This window comes from Panthera uncia, chromosome C2 (assembly GCF_023721935.1).
Source record: "Panthera uncia isolate 11264 chromosome C2, Puncia_PCG_1.0, whole genome shotgun sequence".
Classification (NCBI taxonomy): Eukaryota; Metazoa; Chordata; class Mammalia; order Carnivora; family Felidae; genus Panthera; species Panthera uncia.
The window spans coordinates 65,817,893-65,824,012 of NC_064810.1; positions in this window are offsets into that span (position 1 = coordinate 65,817,893).

Here is a 6,120-nt window from a genome sequence, read left to right on the forward strand (position 1 = left end):
TGTATTAATGTCCTATCAGTGCTATGACAAATCACCACAAACTTACTGGCTTAAAACAACACAAACTGAAGAATGGCATCAATAAGTCGGTGACATAGATCATTCCCAAGTGTACTCCCCCCTCACAAGAACAACTAACAAGTATCCACGGACAAGACACCAATGAGAAAATCCTCGAACACAGGGCTGAGACTGAAGCACCCCCTGCACCAAAGACTGAGGCAGACCACATTACAAAGGTAAAAGGAGTGGCTACATGGACCACACTGCCTCTCCTCCAGATCAGCACAGCATGACACCAAGAAGTCTCCTCTAAGCCTATGGTTTCTCCAATGGGAAAAGAGCCCATGGTGGACATCCAGCTCCCCTGGCAGCATGAGTTGCTTCTTGGCTCACTCCAGTCTTGTCTCAAGGGGATATCAGGGGAATCTGCAGGGCTTGATCACTGGAAATCAATTTGTGACAGAGAGGGAGGGAGGGACTTATAACAACCAGCACTCAGATCTTGGCAGACCAAGGTCCTACTTATAGCACTCAAGCAGAAGTCACAAATAGCATCTATGCTCATCTGCAGAGCCAGGACAGTGGTACAGTCTGACCAGGGAACTCAGAAGGATGCAGGCTTGCCTGATTTAGGACCTTAATCAAAGAGCCTTTCCAGCCCTGAAGCCTGGTCTACCCCCATCCCCCACCACTGTACCACTGTCCCCCACCACTACCAGGACAAGGATGCTGTGTCATAGTCCTACCCACTGTTCAATGTAGCTCCCAGCCCTGCCCAATGAGAAAGCCTGACCAGAAGAGTTAAAAGATGCATAGCCCAGCATGTTCAAGTGCAGAGTCCAGCAGGCATATCTGATCATCCATAGAGCAAAGCCAGTGGCAACATTCTGCCAGAAAACTTGGCACAGATCACCAAGGAGCCTTGCCAGCCTTGGAGCCAATTACCCCTCTCTGCCCAATGAGGGGAGATGATTCATAACCCCACTCATGATGAGTGTGGTTCCCAGCCTCGTGCTACCAGAAAACCTGACCTCAACTCCTGGGAGGCTACTTGGATGCAGTTCCACTGCTCTGTTCAAGTAGAGGAGCTAATTCATAGCTTCATTCACTGCTGAGTATAGCTCGTGGACTTGCCTAACGAGATAGCTGGAATAGATCATCTGGGACACTGTTTGGAGCTGGCTCTCCAGCCCTGCCTGGGCATGGGAGCTAATTCATAACCTTGCCCACTGCTGAGCATAGCTCCCAGCCCTGCCTGACCAGGAAGCCTGGCCTTAGCACTCGGGACACTCCATAGCCCAACCCACAGTCCTGATTACAACAGCACTTGAGTAAAGAACCTACCAGGAGCTCAGTAAAGAACCTGACCAGGAACTCCAGGTTCTTGAGTAAAGAACCAAGAGCAGGAGACCTGACCTTGGTCTCTTCAGAACCAAGACTATGTCCCCACTTGTCCAGGGAGCTTAGCATGCAGGTCTGTCTGATTTGATTCCTAAACAAGAACATTACCAGCCTTGGGGCACATAAGAGGTCCTGTCTGGACAGGGAAACCACTTCCTGCCCCAGCTGCTGCTGTTCCAGCTTTCACCACCACCCCACCATCTCTGACCAGAGGACCTAACAGAGTACATACAAAGCTGTAGAGCCCATACTACACCCATACTTAAAGTGGTACTTGAAAAGAAAGCACAGGGGGCGCCTGGGTGGCGCAGTCGGTTAAGCGTCCGACTTCAGCCAGGTCACGATCTCGCCGTCCGTGAGTTCGAGCCCCGCGTCGGGCTCTGGGCTGATGGCTCGGAGCCTGGAGCCTGTTTCCGATTCTGTGTCTCCCTCTCTCTCTGCCCCTCCCCCGTTCATGCTCTGTCTCTCTCTGTCCCAAAAATAAATAAAAAAAAAACGTTGAAAAAAAAAAATTAAAAAAAAAAAAAAAAGAAGGAAAAAAAAGAAAAGAAAGCACAGATTTTGGCTTTCTCCAGGTGCATAGCAAAACCAATAGCCCTGTCTGGCCAGAAATTCAGTGTACAGTCTAGCCTGATCTGGGTCCCCAAACAATGAGCAGTGCAGGCCTTGGGGTACATTTTATTCACCTGCCAGGATGGTGAAGCTAATTCATGACCACACTTACTGCTGAGTAGAGTACCTAGACCCAATCATGTAGAAAACCTGAGTAGAGAACCCAGACAACTACCAAATCCATCCTACAGCCTCTTTAGAGCAGGGAACTAAACCATTAGTCCTATCAACTGTTCTCAGCCAGCAGCATCCCCCTGCCCTTCAACCTCAAATCATAGGCAATGGCCTTCCCAAAGATAGACCCTGATAACAAGTCCTATTGGCCCAAGGACATTACCAGCGGACACGTCCAGAATACCAAACCATGTGGACTGGGGAAGAACTATCACTCCCAAAGGGAACCTCTAAAGTGTAGAAAATAAAACAGCTTCCTAAATGCACAGAGACCAATGAACAGAATCAAGGATCACAAAAAATCAGGTAAATATGACATCACTAAAGGAAACTAATGAAGCTCTAATAACTAACCATAAATAAATGGAAATCAAAGAGTTCAGAATAATCCTCTTAAAAAAGTTTAATGAGCTACAAGAACACACAGATGACTGAACAAAACTAGAAAAACAATGCATGAACAAAACATGAAGTTCAACAAAGAAATATAAACTTTGAAAAAAAGATCCAGAAATCCAAGAGCTGAAAAATACAATGATTGGAGTGAGTAGTTCAATAGAGAGCTTCAACAAAATGTATTTGACAATGCAAAAGAAAGAACCAGTGACCTGGAAGATAAGATACTTAAAGTTGTCCACTCAGAGGAACAAGAAGAAAAAAGAGTGGAAAAGAGTGAAGAAAGCCTATGAGAATGATGGGACACAACCCATATGTCCACATTATAAGAAAACCAGAAGAAAGGAAAGGAATAGAAAATATATTTAAAGAAATAATGGCTGAAAACTTCCCAAACTTGGGAAGAGAAATGGATATTCAGATCCATGGGATCCAATGAATCCCAAATAGGTTGAGTCTCAATAGGGCTACAGTGAGACAATTATTAGTCAAAAATCAAAGGCAAAAATTTTGAAAGCAGAAAGAGAAGAGACAAGTTATATACAAGGGAACACTTTTCTCAACATAAACTTTCCAGGATGGAAGACAATGGGATGATATATTCAAAGTATTGAAAGAAAAACCTGTCAAACAGCATTCTATGCCCAGCAAAGCTGTCCTTTATAAAATTAAGAAGAGATAAAGATTTTCCTGAACAAACAAAAGCTGAGGGAATTCATCACCCCCAGACCTGCCTTACAAGAAATCCTAGAGGGAGTTCTTTGAGTGGAAGTAAAAGGAAATTAATTTAACATTATAAAAACAAAAGAAGGTGGTGAAAAGATCACTGGTAATGGTAAATGCATAGTCAAAGTTAGGTTCCATAATATGGTAATAGAAGTACATAATTAACTTACAACTCTAGTTTAAAAATTAAAAAAAAATTAAACATACTAAAAATAACCCAAAGTACAATAATCTGTTATTGGATACAGAGTATAAAAATACATAAAGTATAAAATTAATAACCTTAAATGGGAGGCGAAGGAGAAGTAAAAGTATAAAGTTTAGGAATGCTATAGCAGCTAAGTTGTTATCACTTTAAAATAGAATGTTATAGTTTTGAGATATTTTATGTAAGCCTCATGGTAACCACAAGGGGACCTGTAGTAATTATACAAAAGAACATGATAAAGAAATCGAAGCATAGTGATACCAGAAGATAACAAAATAAAAATATAGCAAGATAAGAAGCAAGGAACAATAGATCTATAAAACAGAAAGCAATTACCAAAATGGCAATAGTTAGTCCTTACCTATTAATAGTTACATTAATGTAAATCAATTACATTTTCAGAAAAAGTTACAGAATGGCTGAATGGATAAAAAACAAGATCCAATGATATGCTGCTTCCAAGACACTCTTTAACCTTAAAGACACATACAGACTGAGAATAAAGGGATGAAAAAGGACATTTCAAGCAAATTATAAAAAAAAAAAAAGTAGAGGTAGCTATACTTATCTCTTACTTACCCCAAATAGGCTTTAACGTAAAACTGAAAGAAGAGATGAAGGTCATTTTACAACAATAAAGGGGTCAATCCATTGAGGATATAATCATTGTAAATAAGCACCCAACAATGGAACACCTATATAGATATAATGCAAAAACTAACAGAACTGAAAGAAAAAATAAACAGCAATACAATAATAGTTGGGGGTTTTAGTACTCTGCTCTTAACAATGGATAGATAATCTGGATAGAAAATCAATCTGAAACAGTGGATTTGAGCAACACTATAAACTAAGCTAACTAAACCTAACAGACATATACAGAATATTCTATCCAACAACAGCAGAATATGCATTCTTCACAAACACAAATGGAACACTTTCTAGGATAGACCATAGGTTAGGCCACAAAACAAGTGTTAGCAAATTCAAGAAGACTGAAATCATACCACATATCTTCTATGACCAAAATGATATGAAACTGGAAATCAATAACAGGAGAAAACTTGGAAAAATCACAAATACATGGAAATCAAAAACACTCTTATGAACAACAAGTGGATCATAGAAGAAATTACAGGGGGAAATAAAAGAGTTATTTGAGACAAAAAAAAAAAAGCTAAAACTTATGGGATTCAGTGAAAGTAGTTCTAAGAGGGAAGTTCATAACAATAAATATCTATATTAAAAAACAAGAAAGATTTTAAATAGTCACCCTAACTCTATGGCTCAAGAAACTAGAAAAAGAAGAAAAAAATAAGTTCAAAGTTAGCAAAAGGAAGAAAATAATAAAGATTAGAGCAGAAATAAATGAAATAGAGAACCAAAAAAGATTTAAAAAATTTTTGACAAATCTTTACCTAGGAAAAGAGAGAACCCACATCAACAAAATTACAAATGAAAGAGGAGACATTATAATGGATACCAAAGAAATACAAAGAATTATAAGAGGGCTACTATGAACAACTATATTCCAACAGACTGGACAACCTAGAAGAAATGGAAACATTATTAGAAACATACACCCTACCAACAGTGAATCAGAAAGAAGCTGAATATTTGAACAGAGCAATTACTATTAAGGAGATTGAATTACTAATCAAAAACTTCCCAACAAACAAAAAGCCCAGGACCAGATGGCTTTACTGGTAAATTTTACCAAACATTTAAAGAATGCCAATCCTCAAACTCTTCCAAAAAATCAAAGGGGAGGTAACACTCCCAAACTCATTTTACGAGACCAACATAATCCTGATACTAAAGCCAGAAAAGGACGCTGTAAGAAAAGAAAACTACATGTCAATATGCCTGATGAATATTGACACAAAATTCTCCATAAAATACTAGCCAAATTAATTCAACAGCACATTAAAAGGATCATTCACCATGATCAAGAGGGAATTATCCCTGGGATGTAAGGATGGTTCGATATACACAAATAAATACTGTGATACACCCCATTAACAGAATGAAAGAAAAAAAATCATATAGTTATCTCAGTGAGGCAGAGAAAGCATTTGACAAAATTCAACATATGTTCACAAATTAGGTATGGAAAGAAGGTACCTCAACATAACAAAGGTCATACATGACAAGCCCACAGCTAACATCATAGTCAATGGTGACAAGTTGAAAGCCTTTATTCTGAGATTAGGAACAAGACAAAGATGCCTACTCTCACCATGGCCATTCAACAAAACACTGGAAGTCTTAGTGGGAGCAATCAAGCAAGAAAAAAAAAAACAACAAAAAGTATCTAAACTGGAAAGGAAGAAGTAATATTGTCTCTATTTGTAGATGCCATGATTTTATATATAGAAAATCCTAAAGACCACCAAAAAAAAAAAAACCCTTTAAACTACTCAATGAATAAAGTTGTAGCATACAAAACTAACATACATAAGTCAGTAGTGTTTCTATACACTAAAAATGAATTATCCGAAAAAAAAAAAACCAATCCCATTTATAATAGCATCAAAACAATAAAATACTTGAGAATAAGCCTAATCAAGGAGGGAAAATATCTCTACACTGAAAACTAC